Raw genomic sequence first — 19384 nt, 5'->3', positions numbered from 1 at the left:
GTGTCAAAATATACACATATCTTCTAATTATGTTTTTTCCTTATTAAAAGGGTCTTTTATGTACTTAGAGTTCAAAGATTGTTGCAATCTTCTATGAAATTGGATATTTTAATAATTTGTGACCCTAGAAATAACTTAGAGATAACTATTTTTCTGAAGCTTTATTTAAAAAAAAGGTTGTAAATTGTCAAGATATTTGAAAAAAAATGTTTTACACAGAGAAAAACACCAAAACAAAGAAAAAGACAGAGGGTACGTTATTTCCAGATTGTGAACTGGATGGAAAGATTACAAACACTCACCAGCTTCTTTGTCATATGAAATATTTTCCAAACTATCTGTGGTGCACCATGTGCATGCTTGCGTGCACACAAATACACACGTATACACTCAAGTTGTAATTAAAAATGAAGATTGTTTATTTTTTGACTTCAACTTGAAAAACCAAGGAGCTATATTAATAGTTGGTTCCTTAAGGTCTTCTTATGTCTAAGACTGTGTAAGTACTAAGTTCTACCAACCATTAAGACAACATGCTATCTCACATTGAAGTATAAAGGAACAGTGTGACATTCCTGTTAATGTCAAACTATTTGTCTATTTTTGAGGCTTTCAGAAATAAAAATAAGAAAATCCAGACTTCTTTGAAGATGAATAATAAGGGGAGGCGTGTGATAAATATTGTCTTACTTGTAAAGCTGTAAAACTCTAAAACATTAAAGGCTAATAATGAAAAAAATGCTATGGCAACTAGTTAGATGTGCAATCTTTGACGATTTTTAAAACTCTAAGTATCCATAGTGTAGATTTCATTACAGATGGATAATGTCTGAATATCACCTTTTGAAGTATTTGAAATAGCTAAATTTGGTTCATCCTAGATACATTTAATTTTACCTCTTCAAATTCTCTTCAATTAAAAGACTTGATCATAGGGGAGGAAGCCAGAAGGTAGCATTTTATCTATCAAGCTGTCACTCTTAATTGTAGATATTTTTGCCATTTCATGAAAACAGCCCCTGTTCTTAGCTTAAATTGGAGAAATTTTAGGAAATACAATGAAACTTTTATAGAAATAAGTCATCTTATCCAGTACCCTACCTATCCCACCTACTTTTCTTCCATCCCCAGACAATGGGCAGATCAATCTGGTCTTTTCCCAGGTCTTCCCAACTAAATAAAATGAAATGAATCTTACCTTTAGCTTGTGGTACCAGTCTTTCTTCCTAGAGGTAACCACACACACATGCACGCACACAAGCACACACACACACGTATAAACACATTATAAATAAGAATACTCAGAACTCAAGAGCAAAAGAAGGATGTCTCTGACTGTCATTATTCTGTAAGAAGTTAACAGGAAGCTGGATTTATTTATAGTCAATTGCACTGGATCAAACCACATATATACATGAATGCTTCCGATTATTTTGGGATTCTTGCTGATGTTTTAATACATTTTTGGCTTCAATACCAGCTAACAGTCTAATTCTAGGAAGATATCTACTTTTGTCTGAACTAAACTCTGATTTATGAAACAATCCATGAAGTGTTACAAATCACAGCACATACTTTTATTCCATCAGCACAGTTGTTTTGAGTCAGTAAGCTTTCATTACCTTGTGGCCCTCTCCATGGGCATCTCTTATGAAAAATAGAAATAAGCATTCTTATTGCATTATTTTACTGATGTGGTTCTTCATGCAACACTAATGCAAAGGAAAATTTTTGATTTCATAAGTTATATGATGACTGTTATGGTAACCTGGGAGGTTTTTCTGGAATGGGTTCTAAATGTGTTTTCTTTACCTAGGCTCCTTTCTTCCCCAAGCTAGAATTGTGACTTCTTTTTCTATCTTTCTCTTGTGATCCTGTCACGCAATAACCAAGTCAGTTTCCTAATTGTTCAATGTTTACTAGAGGCTAGGAAATTACATTGAATATGCAGATTGCTTTGGGCAATATTGACATTTTAACCTGGATTCTTCAGGTCCATGAGCATGGGATGTTTTTTTCTATTTGTTTGTGTCATTTATAATTTCTTTCTTTCCTTCTTTTCTTTTCTTTTTTTTCAGACAAGGTCTCATGCTGTTCCCCACCCTAGAGTTTAGCAGTGTTATGTTATGCAGTTATCTCATTGCAACCTCAAACTTCTGGCTTAAGCAATCGTCCTACCTCCACCTCCTAAATTGCTGGGACTACAGGTGCACATTACTATGCCTGAGTGATTTTTCTATTTTTTTAGTAGAGACTGGTTCTCACTCTTGCTTAATCTGGTCTTGAACTCCTGACCTCAAGTGATCCTGCCTCTTAGGCCTCCCAAAGTGCTGGGATTACAGATGTGAGGCTCCATGCTTGGCCTATAAGTTTTCTTATAAGTGGTTTGTACTTCTTTTTGTGGAGATCTTTAACCTCTTTGGTTAAATATGTTTCCACGTATATTCTTTTCCAGCTATTGTATATGTATTTGAGCTCTTGATTTGCCTCTCAACTTGGTTGTTGGTGGTATAAAGAGATGCTAGCAATTTTTGTACATTGATTTTATAATTTGAAACTTTGCTGAATTTACTTATCAAACCTAGGAGTCTTTTGAAGGAGTCTAGAGGGTTTTCTAGATATAAAATCACATCAACATACAGAGATAATTGGACTTCCTATTTTCCATTTAGATGCCCTGTATTTCTGTCTCTTGCCTGATCGTTTTGCCTGGGACTTCCAGAATTATGTTGAGTAGAATTAGTGAAAGCAGGCATCCTTGTCATGTTTGTTTATAGGGGGGAGAGTTTTAACTTTTCTCTATTCAGTGTCATGCCAGCCGTGGATTGTCACATCTAGTTTTTATTATTTTGAGGTATGTTAGTTCTATGTTGAGTTTATTGAGGGATTTTATTATGAACAGGTGCTGAACTTTATCAAATGGTTTTTCTGCATACATTGAGTTGATCATATGGTTTTGTTTTTAATTTTGTTCATGTGGTGAATCATTTATTGATTTACATGTTTTTAATCATTCTTGCATCTTGAGATAAAATCCACTTTACGTTAGTGAATTGTCCTTTTAATGTGCTGTTAGATCCAGTTTGCTAGGATTTTGCTGAGGATTTTTGCTTCTATGTTCCTCAGAGATATGAGTCTGTAGTTTTCTTCTGTTGTCGTTTCCTCATCTGGTTTTGCAATCTGGGTAATACTAACCTTATAAAATGAGTTTGGTAGAATTCTCTTCCTCTCAATCTGAAGGAACAATTTTATTAGAATTGGCACCAATTGTTTGTCATATGTCTGGTTGAATTTAGTTGTGAATCTATGTGGTCCAGGATTTTTTTTTCAGAGACTTTTAAAATTACTGATTAAATCTTGCTGCTCATTACTGGTCTTTTCAGGAGTTCTGTTTTTCCCGGTTTAATATTGGGAGGTTATATGTCTTCAGAAATTCATCCATTTCTTCTAGGATGGTTTTCTACTTTGTGAGTGTACAGTTGTTCAGAATGGTCTCTGAAGATCTTTTGCATTTCTGTATTATCAGTTGTAATATATTTTCCCCATTTCTTAATGTGTTTATTTGAATTTTCTCTCTTATTTTCTTGGTTCATCTAGCTGATGGCTTATCAATTTTGTTTGTCATTTGGAGGACTTTTTGTTTCATTTTTAATCCTTTGTATTTTTTTTTTTGTGCTTATTTTATTTAGTTCTGCTCTGATCTTTGTTATTTCCTTTTTTCCTACTAACTTTGTGTTTGTTTTTTCTCATTTTTCCCAGTTATTTGAGGTTCATATTGAGATTGTTAATTTCTGATCTTTTTACATTTTTGATCTTTTTACAATTTAATGTTATAAACTTTCTTCTTAGCATTGCTTTTGTGGGTTTTGGTGTGCTGTGTTTTCATTTCATTCATTTCAAACATTTTAAAAATTTTCATCTTTATTTCTTCTGTGACCCAGTGATCACTCAGGAACTATATTGTTTTATTACCACATATTTGTACTATTTCTGTCATTTCTCTTTGATTTCTAGTGTGCTTTGAGAAGATTTGGTCAGATTTGTTTTACGGTGTAACATGTGGTCTCTCTTGGAGAATGTACTATGTGCTGATGAAGAGAATGTGTATTCTATGGTTGTTAGTCAGACTGTCATGTCCATTTGGTCTAATGTCCAACTGAAGTCCAGTATTTCTTTGATTTTCTGTCCTAATAATCTGTCTAGTGCTGTGAGGGAGGTATTGAAGTCCCCCACTCTTATTTTCTTTCTGTCTGTCTCTTTCTTTAGGTTTAGTAAAATGAGTTTTATGAATTTGGATGATCTAATGTTGGGTACATAAGCATTAATGATTGCTTGATGCTTTGATCATTATAGAATGACCTTATTTGTCTTCTTTTCTACTTTTGTTGACTTAATGTCTGTTTTATCTAATGTAAGTACAACTACTTTTGTTAACTTTTGGTTTCTGTTTACATGGAATGTATTTTCTACCCCTTTACTTTCAGTCTACAATTATCTTTATGGGTAGGATGCGTTTCCTAGAAGCAGCATATGGTAAAATCATGTGTTTTATCTATTCTTTCAGTCTATATCTTTTAAGTGAAATATTTAATCCATTTATGTCTAAAGTTAATATTGATATATGAGGCTTTGCTCCTGCCATATTTTTAATTGTTTTTAATTATCTCATAAATTCTTTTTTCCTTTCTTTTTCTCTTTATATTTTTCTGAACTTCTGTCATGTCAGCATGTAAGTTCTTTCTCTTTCTTCTCTGTGTGATTGTTTTATTTGATCCTTGAATTTTATATTTGCATGTGTTTTCATGATGATGAATATTGTCCTTTTGTTATCACATTTGACATCTTTAAGCATTTTCTATTTGGCTGGTCTATTAGTGACAAATTCTCTCAGCATTTTATTGTCTCGGAAAGGATTTATTCTCCTTCTTTTGATATGTTGTTTTCCTTCAGCAGTTTGAAAATGCCCTTCTATTCTCTTCTGGACTGTACAGTTTCTCTTGAGATATTTGCTTCATAAATTTCTCATTCATATCCAGACTTAATTTTCCCCCACTTCTTTGTATTGGTTTTCAAATTTTTCTTGCATCTTATTGAACTTCTTTGGAATCAATATTTGGAATTCTTCATCTGGCATTATTAGGAATTTTTTTGATTGGGACAATTGTTGTGGTCCTTTAGTGATGTCATAGTTCTTTGCTTTTTTTATGTCTCTTGTGTCCCTCCGTTCATATCTGGGCCTCTGACATAGTAGCTGCTTATTTCAATTTTTTGGTCATTGTATAACTTCTTAGGAATACTACAGGGTCAGTAGTATCTGTAATTTCTTTCAGGATCAAGAAATTAAAAATTCAAGGATCAAATAACACAATCTCACAAAGAAGGAAGAAAAAGAAATTATTAAGAAGTACACAGAGTCAGTAGTATCTGTAATTTCCTTGGTGTTTACGGTATAATTACTAGGTGAAGTTTTACTGGGGAATAGAATGCTAGCTGAGCTTGTCTTCAGGTCCCAACTGTGTCCTAAATGCTAGCGCTGAGTTGTCTGACATTAGGCCCCAGTGTACCATACACTGGCAGTGGAGTTAATGTGTCCTAGAGTGCTAATTCTTGGACCTTCAGATCACTTGCTCAAAAGCTAGTAGTTGGAGCAGATGGTTGGGTGTGTGGTGTGTGGGTGGGTTTCTTAGACTCTTGAGGAGATGGTATGATACAGGAGGTGGTAACAGTGTGATGGAGCTGGCTGTTAGGGTCTAAATTATTCATGTTGGTGAGGCTGGTAGTTTTAATGGACCTGGCAAGATACTTCCCAGTCCCACAGTTGCCCATAAGAGGTTGGGGGTGGGGGATGATATCCTAAGTGTGGTTAGGAGACCTGTGTTCCCCTATTCCTTTCTGACTGGATGATGGCTACAGACAGGGCAGGGCCCAGCCCAGCTGTAAATGCTGGCCACTGACAGCTCACAGAATCCCTGTAGTAGGGTAGTAGGAGTTGGTATATAGGAGAGTTTGTGATCTCTTGTCTCTCTGTAGCTGGGTGGGCCTGCACCTGTATCAGTCTGAGGGTGGAGTGCATCTGAAATAACCTTGGGGTTATGAAAAAATAAACTCGGACCCACTCAGATTAATTCGTGATTTATTCACACCTGCGCAGGGGGCCGTTGTTCTGAGACAAGCAGCCTCAGAGTGCAGGGTTTTTCTTTTGTCTTTTATACCTTTTTTTCTCTGTGTAGCTTAAGTGAGCAGGGGTAGACAAGGAACATTGCCATTGGCAGGGTTATAGCTTGGTTGTTAATGGATACGTCTCATATCACAATGGTTATGATTATATAACAATAATTGATCAATGGATACATCTTAAATCACAACGGTTATGGTTATGTAACAGTAATTAATCAGTAATTATCCTTTTTTTGTTGCAGCAAAGCCTGGATACCCAACACTTTCTTGAATGACAGCAGTGCAGAAAGAGTAGAATTCAAGAGAGCTCTGACTTCAAATTCAGATCTTCAACTTACTAGCTTTCTGTCCTTGGTTATATCACCTTTTCTTTCCAGTGTCTCAGTTTCCTGGTGTATAATACACAGCTTAGCAAGGGTCCTCAAACTTTTAAAACAGGGGGCCAGTTCACTGTCTCTCAGACCATTGGAGGGCCAGACTGTGGGCCCCCTGGATGAGTCAGCTGCTAAGCAGGACAGGCAGCAGCAGCAAAAACACCCAGCAGGCCAGATAAATGTCCTAGGTGGGCTGCATGTGGGCTGCTTGTGGCCTGTGGGCTACATAGTTTGAGGACAACTGCTGAGTGTCTAGCCTCTTTGTCGATGACCTGATTTTTCTGCATTTTCTCATTCACAGTGGATGAGGTTAACTGAAAAATACTACATCATTTATATATCCTTAGCATATTTTAATAAAGTATGGTCCTTAAATAGAAAGGTCCCTTCTTTAGTACAGATGTACCAATATCTATTAAGGGAAATGAAGATCAAAATATTGAACTTGGAAAATTCTGAGATTTTAGTGGCCAGAAGGACGAGAGTAGAAAAAAACAGAAGTCATGATATAACAGAACAAAGGCTGTCATTTGAAAAAGTCCCTCCTATATAAAGGACACTGGCAGAAAGGAAAGAGATCTAAATAGAGCTCTGTGTCTTAAAGGGGCAATAATAACACAAAAATAAGTAGGAGACAATGAGATGTCTAAGACAAAAAATCAGTGGGTGGAAATTTTTAGATGAAGACTAGACAGGGAATTCTCCTTTCCTTTTCTTTGTTTAACCAGAGAAAGTTTCATTTCCTCTGCAGAAAAGAGGTGATATTAAGAAACTTATTTGGAATTGAGCTATTAAAAAGTACAAAGACTGATTGAAATATGACTAAAAGTGGGACAAAGGTCGCCCCAGAAAACTCTTTTCTACCTGCACTCCTATTATCTGTTTTGAGAACACTCTGGCGTTTTGTCCTTTTATTTTCTAACCAGTATTTCTTGAGCCCAGGAGTGCACTCAACACTCAAATATGATTTTAATATCAAGAAGGGGAAGCTAGAGAAAAACTGGCTATCACCCAACTGCTTTATCTCCTTCCAAGAAATCATTCGTTCAGGAAAAAGCCAGCAAGACATTTTTAAATTAAAAACTGAGGTGAAGAATTATTCTTTTCACTTTGGGTTGAATGAGTTCTGACATTTATAGTGAATTATCTAAAGATCTGGGGTCATGGTGAAATATCTTGTATTCTTAATAGCACATCCCTCTGGTTATATTTCCTAGATTTTTAATGAAACCTAAAAATGTTCTTCTTTCTTCCTCTTGTCCTGTCCAAAAATTTCATATTTTCCAGGTGCTGAAGACTTGAAATCTTATAAGCTCCACAATTCCCAGTTTGAGCTTTGTTTAAGGCAATTGTCTAAGGCAATTAGAGCTTTTAATTTTTTAAATGTTTAAAGTAATATGGATCATGTCTAAAAGAGAAGGAATCTATTATGTGACTCCAGGAGAACCTGCAGGACAAATTTAAAACATTTCCCAATATTTCTGGTACTATTTCATGCCAAGTCATCAATAAGATAAATATTACTTGTATATTAGTTATTTTCCATTGCTTTTCTATGTAATTTGACAATAGGGAATGAAGGATAAGAAATAATCTGCTTAACCTCAGGCAATTCTGACCCATTTGGATTCTATTCCCTTTTATTTATTCCCATAAATAGACTAGCTTACACAGTCTAATAGTTTCCCATGTCATCTAGCATTCTGGGGTCTCCTTTTCTTTTAAAATCTAAATGATATAACTCACACTTCATGTCCTGTAAAATTGGAAAGCACAAACCCCTTGTGTATATTTTTTAGGGTTCTAAGGATAACACCTTTTCTTGGTGGATTTCCATTACTTCTTGCCTAAATTTCTCTTCCTAACTCTTGAGTCTTGACTGTCAAGCTACTTCTCAAGCCTGCCAAGCTACCTCTCAAGCCTGCCAAGCTACCTCTTAAGCCTGCTATCCCATTTTGCTTTGCTCTTCAATGGCCTCGTTACCTTTGTTCCTTAAACTATCACTAACATAAGACTATTGCGTAACAATCTTTTGCTGAAGTTTTGTAGATAATGTAGGGGTTCATGTTATTAAGTTAGGCCCAGCTGGATCCTCTACTTATCTTAAGGTAAACTGTATGATAGAATATAACATAATCACCTGTTTCCTGCGCAAATGCAAAAGAATATAATATAGTTACATAACTCTCCATGGAACAGACTATAATCACATAGCTTTGCAGGGAATATAACCTAATAACATATTTCTTCCCTACACTCAAAGGAAAGAAATTATCTAAAGAAGTACAAAAATCATTTTGTATCCTTTGAATCACTTTCTCACCTGAAAAGGACACTTAATGAATCTGCCAACTGAGAAATGCTAATTTCATAGACAGGAATGCATTTGTAAAGGTAATTTCATTTTGATGTGGGGCTTGACTTTCGGCAATAACTTTCAGAAGGAGGGTGTTGCTAGATGCCAAATCCTAGAAAAGAAATCACCTCTGTACTAACTGCCTGGGCCTTTCATAAGCCACTTACTTGTGGTCTGCCTCTATTCAGAAGGAATCTGTCTTGGTATTATACCAAGGCTAAAGGATCAAATTCAACAGCCAATTTGGAGAGCAAGAAATTAAAGAAAATGATAGTGTTAAACAAACTTGTGCCAAAAACCAAAACAAAACAAAACAAAAACCCCCAACAAAACAAAAAGTACCAAAAACTTGAATTTTGACTTTAAAAATGTAACTGAAATACTCAGAAGCATTCTTTGTTTTTGATCAAGGTTATATTTTGAAATTTTGAGTCACTGCACAGAGTTTATTTGAAAGCATCACTCACTCTCCTCTTTCCACACACTCCTGGCTGGTCTTACAAAGCATAGTGTCTTTCAGTTCATAAACACAAGACCCCATGCTAAATTACTGCTGGAGCATCACTCTAAGAAAAAAAAAAACAACAACTTTCTTTATAAGGGAGTAAGTCTACTTTTACTTGTCAGAAAATGAAAGTTGCGCAATGAAGCCAATCTCATTGCCCAAATGCCTTAAATCTATTTGTGTTTTTGTCTTATATCAAGGGGACTCAAGCCCAATTTACACATGGATTTTTTTTAATCTCATTATATTATGATCTTTGAGGAATCTCTCATACTTTCAGAAAGAAACTTGACACAAGTTTTTAGAAAAATGTTTTAGAAGATCTGGGGAAAATGCTTATAGCTCTATAACAGTTAAAAAGGAAATCACTCTTTGCTATCCCTGGGACTCAGAAAATATGCAGTGTTTATCGAGAATGAAATCTGGAGCTACCTGTGTTGTATAGTATTTAAAGGGTACAATTATCATCACCAATATTAAGAAGGTTTATGGTGGGAAACTTTATTTCTGAAGGTAAGAAAGTGAAAAAAATGAACTTAAATAAAAGTGAAATTCAATCAATTCTATTCATTATAGTTACTGGAAAGAAATCTCCCCCCATTGCTAAGCTAGAGCACTCAAAAATCTGTTCTTTTCCTAAAGCACAGAAGCACCTGATGTGAAAGTTTATATTAGATCTATTTTATTTTTTAAAATGGACTCTGTCCTCCTTTTCCAAATAACTTTCGCTTTCATACTATCTCCCGTACTCCCCCCTCGCCATGTTACCTTGGATAAAGTATTACAATTCAGTAGATCACTCCTCTTTACTATTCAGCTATATTTTCACAGAAAATTCTTAAAGCTCAGAAAGAGTTCAAAAATCAGAGAAATGATCTCTCATGGCAGACTAGCATTCTGATAGAGTTTAGAGGAAATTTAATTATTGCTTTATTATTTCAAATAAAGTTTTTTCTTAAGGATCGAGGCATATAATATTCATATTTCAACTCAGATGACAAGAAAAAGTACTCATACATAGTTTCTTTCCACTCTCATTTTTTTGAGTGAAAATTGTGTTACTCAACTTAATTATCATTTTATTAAAAAGATTTGGTTGGTGCCACAGAAATACGTGTTGTTTCTATAAAATGATTCCAGGCTCCATAGAAAATTTGTTGTCATGGACAGTAGTCAAAATGAATGTGTCAAAGGCCATAGTGGCATTTGCAAAAGAAAATAATGACAAACTCACTGAAACCAATAACCTCCTAGCAGGACTATTTTGAAAGAGCCAGTAACTATTTTTTAACAATTTTGTGGAAACATTGAGATATGTTGGTATATAAATGAAGGAGCTTAGTAATATGAGCTCTTGTCATGTTTTGAATGTAGTACATGCCCTCCTGGCCACTAGCAAACGAACAACCCATCACAGTTCTCCTGCTGCATCGTGTTTCCTTGTGCAGGGTTAGCTTGTGATCAGGCTGACTTCCCTCAGAATTCCAAGATAACTGCCAGCAGCAGCTGAGGCAAAATGTTCTCTGTGTTCAAACCAAGCATGAGAGAGAGACAATTTCTCTATTATATATGAACTGAAAGACATTCCTTTCAGCCTGTCTTTGTTTTGTGTGGCTATGTACTAGAACAGCAAAGACGGGACGATTCATAATGAATAGGAATTTATTAGCTCACCATTCTTGGATGGGGAAGTCCAAGACTGAGGTGACGTCTTGCTGCATGTTGACCTGATGGTGGGCATCGTGCGGGGGAAGGGCAGAGAGAGAGAGAGGATGAGTTCATACATAAGCAAGATAAGACAAACCTATTCCTGTGACAACAACTACTTTCATGATAACAGTATTAATCTGTTTACGAGAGTGGAGTCCTCATGACCTGAACACCTTTTAAAGGTCCCACCTCCCAATATAGTTAAAATGGAAATTACGTTTCAACATGAGTTTTGGAGATAACAAACATTTAAACTGTAGCACAGCCTAAGGGGGTCACGTGCTCATTTATGCAGCTACTCTTGAACAAAGAAGAGCCAGCAAGAGAATGACATGTCCTTTTTGGCTTACACCTGGCTTCTAAGGCAACCATCGAGAAAAGAGAAGGGATAACTGTGATTAGGTTACAGTAGTCAGGCTCCTGGAGCTGGTAATGAGATCACCTTCCCTGAGCCACCTGGGCTGTGTCATGATTAATTTATATGTTGAGTGTGTTAGGCTATGTCATTCAATTGTTTGTCCAACAGCTGACTAGATGTTGCTGCGAAGGTAGTTTTGAGATGTGATTTACGCTTACCATCAACAGACTTTGAGTAAGGCAGGTTACTCTCTGCAATGCCGAGATTGCTAGCTCTCACCTCAAGCTTACAAAGAGAAATACATTGCTCTTTGTTGGCTGAAAATGCTTTTGTTGCAAGTTTGTTGTAAGTTCAGCAAAACTGATTACCATATTCTAGGGTATTATTTTGCATATAGATATCATTATTGCTTTCTAGAGTTACAGTTTAAAGCATAAGCACAAAGAAAAGCATTAAAAATATTTATATAGCTATGGAGTTGTACTACTTACATATAATACTTATCCTTATTTTTCCCCTCAAAAATTTGGGCAATATTGTGGGTTATATTAGGCACAATTTGGTACACCACTGGCTTCCCTGATCCTGAAGTCTTTGGTCTTGGACTGAGCCATACTGTGCTATTGTCATTATTATCTGGTTTCATGATGGCCAAACCATTTTTTCACAATTGATCATTGTAGTCTTGGATCCCCTGATGAACACATACCTCACACAAAAGGCTTATTTTTTTTGCACTGAAGGGGAAACAAGGCCTCATATACTTGTATCTTTCTACTACAGCCCAATTTTCCACTTCTCTTTAGCCTTGTTGATCCCTAAGAGAGGTCACTGGAACTGAATTGGATGGTTCCTGATAGAATAAAATGAAATTTTTTTTTAGGATGCTCTCTGAGTAATCACCAGCTCCTCCGTGTTCAATCACACCTTTTGTCCGGAAAGAGGTCATTTCTTTCTGCTAAGCACATAGTCATTTCTTTAGTGTTTACTCCCTGATACCTTAAAGGAATATTTCCATCTCACTCCTAAGTCAGTCATTTCTGATTGCATCCTCCTGACCAACAATAGTTTCTGTAGCTAGAAGACAAAATAATCCAGAAACTCATTTCTCAGATCAGACCAGGTTTCAGTTCAAATACTCCATGTCCTCTCCCTGGGGAGCCTCCAGACTTATTGCCTTCCTTTTCTTCTCCTGATTTGTCCATCATGTTTCTGGTGTAGAATAACTGAACTAGCATAAGTGAAATTGTATATGTGACTGCTAAACCTTGAGGCTATTGTACTATGAGAGCATTTCCTGGACTGTGAAGTAATATACTGGTGAATATAAATTAGAAATGCATTGCATGAGATCCTATCTATATGTTGTGAAGTATTATCAAGAGTTCAGAAGACCGAGAATTTCTGCTCTAAGCTAATTTTTCTTATTTCGTCAGTGAGTGATGACAGCTCTGGGAAAACCAACTAAAGGGTTAGGTTTTAGTGTTCAAATGTCCTATCAAACTGTGATAGTCAGCTATAAATTTCAAGTACGATACTTTTGAATAAAGAAAAAAAAATTAACCAGACACTTCTTGGGCACTTACTGTGTGCTAGACATCATACACAGTGCTTTTATTTCACTCAGTATCCCCATTTTACTGATGAGAAAATACAGGCTTAAAGGGATTAAGCAACTTTCCCAAGTTCAAAACAGAGTCAATCTCAGCCTGTGTTTTTCCCCCTATTGCCTGCTGAGCTGAATTTTCCAGTGCCTTTACCATAGTAAATGTGTTTCATGATGAATTCCCAGGTTAGGAGGGCAAGGATTTTCTTGGAGAACAGGACAAGTTATATAGTTATTGAACACCCAGTTTCGATCAGGCACTGTACTAGACAGTTTCATAAATAGTATCTCACAATTCCCATTTTTCCAGATGGAGAAGCTAAGAGATTGAAAAATTAGGTAGTAATCCACAGATCATATGGCTGAGTGGAGATGCAAAGAATTCAAATCAGGTCCTTCTGGTTCCCTGTCACTACACTGTGCAAAGCCTACATCATTTGGGGTAAAGTGCATAGGAGACTACAATGTGCTGTTTCTACTGGGACTAAGTTATCTATACCCATGAGTATATTTTTTATAATAGCAAAGCACCTAAGAGCAATAAATGATAAGGATATGGGTCAGACACAAACAAATTCATAGAATGAGAAACTTCCTATGTCCTTTTTTCTTCTGTTATAAATGGACTGAGAAAGTGGATTCTGAGAAAGTGATTTAGAAAATGCTTCATACTCTTGTGTTCATAAAACTGAGATCCTGCTGAATAATCCATTTCTCTCCCTACGTGCTTCTTCAGCATCTCCTACATGAGGTCTGTGTTAGGCATTTTCAGTGTAAAATAGCAATTATAAAGGAATTAATCAGGGTCTCCCTTATAAGCCTTCCCACCTTCCTTAGCAGTACTGTGTAAAGGACACATGAATAAGAATGTCTTTAAAACCCATGAGTATGTTTCAATTGGGAATCTTGTTTTATAGCAAAATGTGAAAGTTCAGGGGCTATATTAATTAACTATCACTATGGTGGATAGTTTTCATTATGCTAACAATTACCCTTCCATGTGTTTAAATTTAAAAAATATTTATTGGGCATCTATTATGTTTCAGATGCAAGTAACGGCTGGGGACGTTTGGATGAGCAGAGCAGTGCCTGTCGGACTGCTCCTCAGGTGCCAGACAGATAAACAGATGGCTGGGATAAGAAACAGGAGGGGGATGGGCACAGAGAAATAAGAATGCAGGGGTGCTAGGTGCCCCGAAGCAGACGACCCAAATTCCGAATTTATAGGTTTGATCATGGTCCAGCCTCTCTGTGACTATTAGCTTTTAGCAAACAAGGACAGGGGATGATAAACTACACTTCTTTCATACATTGTTTCCATGCTTGTGTCTTCGCGTAACTTGGTAAATTAACTTGTAAGGAAGAAGAAGAAAGTCTTTTAAATTGATTTTTTTTTTAATTCATTTACTCTGAACATTAGAAATTACCTCAGATGGGTTTCTAACATTACCTTGGGATGAATGTAACTATTAAATGTATGCTACATTGAATCTGAGCTGAAGATTTCCAATTTGCTAATGCAAAGCTGCTTTTCAGAGCGCTGCCTCTGGAGAATCAATCATTTCAATTTATCTCATCCCTGTTTTTCAATAAATAGGCTATCCTGTTCTCAAATTATCTGGAGCAGAGGGTTTTTCGTAAAACGAATAGCATCCATTATTTCCTTAAAAACCAATTCATTTGGGGGTGGATATCAGGAATTTAATGACTAGCTTAAAATTGGGGGATGCTTTCCTTAAATCAGAAATTAAAACAGTTACCATTCCTTTCCTGGATGTGCTGAAGTGCTGTAATACACAAGCCCGTGGTGGATAGGAGGGCAAAGTTCTTGATAAGGTCCAAAGGGGAGGATGCTTACTCACCTCAACCTCATTCACAGTAAGAGAGTTGCAAAAATAAACAACACAGATATATTGGTTTTTCCTGTTTAGATGGAAAAAAAATCCATGTTTAACAGCACACTGATGCCGAGAGGAAGCAGTTACTTGCCTATGCTACTATTGGGACTACAAAATGATAAAATATGTTACCAGTAATTATGTGTACTATATACATACGTTAATTATTGCTGGGTAACAATATTGTTATTTCAAAACTTAGTAGCTTGAAACCATCACCATTTATTCTGTTTACAACCCTGTGGGTTGTCCATTTTGGCTGCGTTCCCCTGAGTGGTTCCCCTAATGTCAGCTGTCATCAGCGGAGGCTGGCTTTGCTGACCTTGACTAGGCCGTCTCACATTATTGGAGTCATTGGCTGAGCAAAGCAAACTGACTTGGCCCTAGCCTAGGTGGTCTTTTGTCCTTCCAGGCTAACCCGAACTCATTCACTTGGCAGAGGCAATGATCCTGGGGTGTGAGCAGAGAGGGCAAGGCCTCTTGAGACCTAGGATCAGAATTGCCCATAATCACTTTCACCAAATCCTATCGACCAAAACAAGCCACAGGATGACCCCTAACTCAGTAAGTGGGAAAACAGACTTCATTCATTCATGGGAGGACTTGCAAAGTTACAAGTGAAGGGCATGCAAATATAGAGAGAAGCATAATTAAGCTCAGATTTGCTAATAATCTACCACATCTATCACAATTGCGGGTGCTTTGACCCTTTGACAAAGAAAACCCAAGTACTAGACATCCATCCCGCAGAAAACATATGAAAAAATAAATGATTCCCTGGAGCACTATTTATTTATTGCCTTCTAGCAAAAGGGGAAACAGGACAATGGTCCATAGCAGTGGATTGGTTCATAGATTGTGGTGCTGTCACATCATGGCATGCTGAGTAGAGGCATATATGAAACAAAAATGCCCGGACGTTGAACATTATTGAAGCTAAGTCTTAGTTCATTATGTTTTTCTCTCTACTTTCAAAGCTATATGTCATTTTTATAATAAAAAGGAAAAAAGGAACTGAGTTCTCTTATTCATGACCAAATAGAAACAAAACTAAACAATAAAAATGAAATAGAAAATGAATCTCATTACGCAGGTTTATGTGAGAGGGTAATGCCGTGTCTCTGAGAGTTAAGCTATTTGCATGTCAAGTAATGTAAACAATTTAGCAGCATTCAAAAATATTCTTCAAAATCCCAGCTTTTCAGGCTAAGGGAGAGTTCTTTTAGTCAGCAAGGCTGACAGTGTCTCCCTAGGGGTACAGATGTGACCGGGACAAGATAATTGCATGTCCAGAGTAAATATTCTCCAACTTTCTACAGCCCGCATCTTGTTAAAAAACTACTCTAATGGGGTTTTGAAAAAACTGTAATTTCCCTTTTTTAGGTGTTTATTTCCTTGCTTTTGCAATACCAGCACTTCATTTAAAAAATAAACTGTTTAATAAGAGTCCATGCATCCAAAAATTCAGGTTTTAGAGAATGTGTTAATAAGTTGCCCATAGATTATCCAAAAATAACTCTGATTCTCATATCTCAAGTTTCACAAAGAGACGCTCTTATCCAACTATTTGACAAGTATTTTTGGTCACATCGGTTTGGTGGAAAATATCAAAAGTGTTATAGCTTTAAGGGGAAAAAGCTCTTTCTTTGAGCCCTTGTGTGTTTGGGGTTGAGGAGAATAATTCTGCTGTCACCATATACTTGGAATGGGAATTTCTTCTGAGGACCAGGAAAGGGCCTGTAAACATGTCAGATCAATTAATAGGACAGGAAAGATTTCGTGTTCCCAGTTTTTCAAGTCCTCTTTCTGGACCCTCAATGCTGACACTTGTAAAAGTCCTGAGGAGTCTCTATTTGGACTGTACATTATTTGACATGTTTTTATAGCTGAATGAGTACAGTGAGCAGATAGCAAGAATGCTGCGGGTTACAGTGTCATCGAGCTTTCGGAATCATTTGCAATTGATTTCTTGACTCACTACACTGTGAAAACTTCTAATATTTACCAGATTGTATCGCTCAGTCTCAATGTTTATTTTCAACTGATTTGTCATTTATTATTTTTTTCATCAATTAGTTGTCATTAGATCACCAGGAAACTCCTTTATTTGTTTGTAAACTGCCCTTAGCCCATTGCTTGTCACATATTTTCCCAGGATATCTCAGATGTGGGTTTTTTTTTTTTTTTTTTGCAGTTTTTGGCCAGGGCTGGGTTTGAACCTGCCACCTCCAGCATATGGGTCTGGCGCCCTACTCCTTTGAGCCACAGGCATTGCCCCTCAGATGTGTTTAGGACTTAACCTTTACCTTCACGGAGAGGATACCAAAGTCACAGCACCAGTGCTTCTTATCTGGGGCCTCCCCAGGGGGAGTCTCTCTGTTGAAATGAGTCTCTTTCTTGTCATCTCATGGGCGACGCACCCAATGTAAACAAAAGTCAAGAGAAGAAACAGAATGAGATAACAATATTCCTTCTTTGCTCTTGTTTATCACTGAAAGGCAACAAAATGAACGGAAAAAAGAAAGCCCCACTAGCTTCATTTTCAAGGTCTAAGGAGATAAAGGTGTGACTGAAGATGCAAGGACTCAGATAACAGTGTGAAGATGACTGGAGCAGGGAAGATCTTCAGAGGAGCTTGGCAAAACAAAGGAGCTAAGCCACGGGGTGCAGGTGAGATGAACACAGTGGGAACAGAGCTCAGAGAAGACTGGCAGAAACGTGCTTCCTATTGGTAACAGGCCCATTCTGAAGTAATAATCTTTTATCCACACATAAAGTAATAGCTGTACGAAGGCAGAAGGCAGGGTGAAGTGTGCCAGCTATGCACACGGAGTTAGCCAAAGCCTATCTACTTTCCATTTCATTCCTTCACAGACATAAATTACAGGCCCATCAAGTCCTCTTCAGGCCTAAATACAGCTTCTGACTGGTGGTGCCCCCTCTTGTCTTCCTCAGGATAGCTCTTAGCAAATGTGAAGTTCCATTCTAAGTGTTGAGTCTATGCTTGTATTTGGTCCCCCAGCAATTCTTTTGCTTAATAACTTAAACAATAATAATGATTCTTTTAATGTAAGTAAATGAAACGATGCTTCATTTAAATTTATTTCAGATGAATAGCCACTTTTTCCCTCAGAAGCTGTCCTGCATGACTGAGGTGTCTTGATTAGGGTGAATTCTTTAACCAGAGATAACAAATCAGCAGCCCTCATCTATCGATTAAAAATAGTTTTGTTTACAAAGTTAAAATTTTTCAGTCAGGTTTTTTTTTTTTTTTTTAAGAGACAGAGTCTCACTGTATCACCCTCAGTAGAGTCCTGTGACGTCGCAGCTCACAGCAACCTCCAACACCTGGGCTTAGGGGATTCTCTTGCCTCAGCCTCCCGAGTAGCTGGGACTATAGGTGCCCACCACAATGCTCAGCTATTTTTGTTGTTGTTGCAGTTTGGCTGGGGCGGGCTCAAACCCATCACCCTTAGTATATGAGGCTGGCGCCCTACCCACTGAGCCACAGGCACCGCCCTGGTAAGGATTTTTTAAAGTGAGGCATGCATTCTTCTGTTAGCCACAGATTGTCGCACTCCCTATTAATTTTATTCATTTCACCTGTGAATTTCACGCATTTCTATTGTCTTTCTAACTCCTGAAGGTATTTGCCTTGGTCAACTTAGCTTAAGCAAGGCAGTCTTCACAAAAAAACACAGCAGAATTTAACTATCATCAACTCATCAGCCCTGTTGATTCACCTAACCTAGGGAGCACATTTTAACTATTCTTGATTACATTCAATTTAAATACCCATGTTTCTTTTTATTTGAATATTTGCTTGGCGGAATCCATTTTCTCTTAAAGAGACAGTGAATTCAATGATTTTATGTCATAATTTTCTTTCTTTGGTCATAAAAAAACAGAATCAAAATTCTTTATCCTAGGATGCCTTGAGAATGTTTCAAGAAGGAACACTATTGCTAGAAAAATTATTACTTAAAACTTTTTCCTGAGATTACTTCAGTGATTATCAAATAAGTTCAAGTTATAAAATAAAATTTGATAGTGATCAGTGTTAGAACAATGTTTGGCACACTCTTAAGGTGTGAGTGGCCTTTTTGAGGCCACTCTTCATTTTGAGGACTTGTTTTCTGGGGAGGCTGTGAGGAAGAAACAGGTTCATTTTAGAACCAAACACATCCCAGTTTCTATATATTCCTTCTGATTAAAATGAAATTGTTTTTTTCCTTCTTAGATGCTCTCTTCCTATTCATCCCTTGTCATACACAACTAAAACAAACCAGATCGTCTGCTCAACATTCTGCCTGAAAAGTTCCTTAACTAGATCTACCAGCTCATCAGGTGGATTTTCTATTTTTCACTTTACTGCAGGTTATAGTTTTGCTGGGCTTTCT

The 19384-nt window shown here is 36.9% G+C and overlaps 1 pseudogene; it reads right to left on the bottom strand.

The window, feature by feature from the left end:
• Positions 1-19384, bottom strand: part of LOC100952903 — a 42457-nt pseudogene that overhangs the window by 21201 nt on the left and 1872 nt on the right.

This window comes from Otolemur garnettii, unplaced genomic scaffold (genome assembly GCF_000181295.1).
Source record: "Otolemur garnettii isolate 467f Iridium unplaced genomic scaffold, OtoGar3 scaffold00013, whole genome shotgun sequence".
Taxonomy (NCBI): domain Eukaryota; kingdom Metazoa; phylum Chordata; class Mammalia; order Primates; family Galagidae; genus Otolemur; species Otolemur garnettii.
Note: the sequence above shows the minus strand (reverse complement) of the source record. Positions and strands in the feature narration are given on the sequence as shown.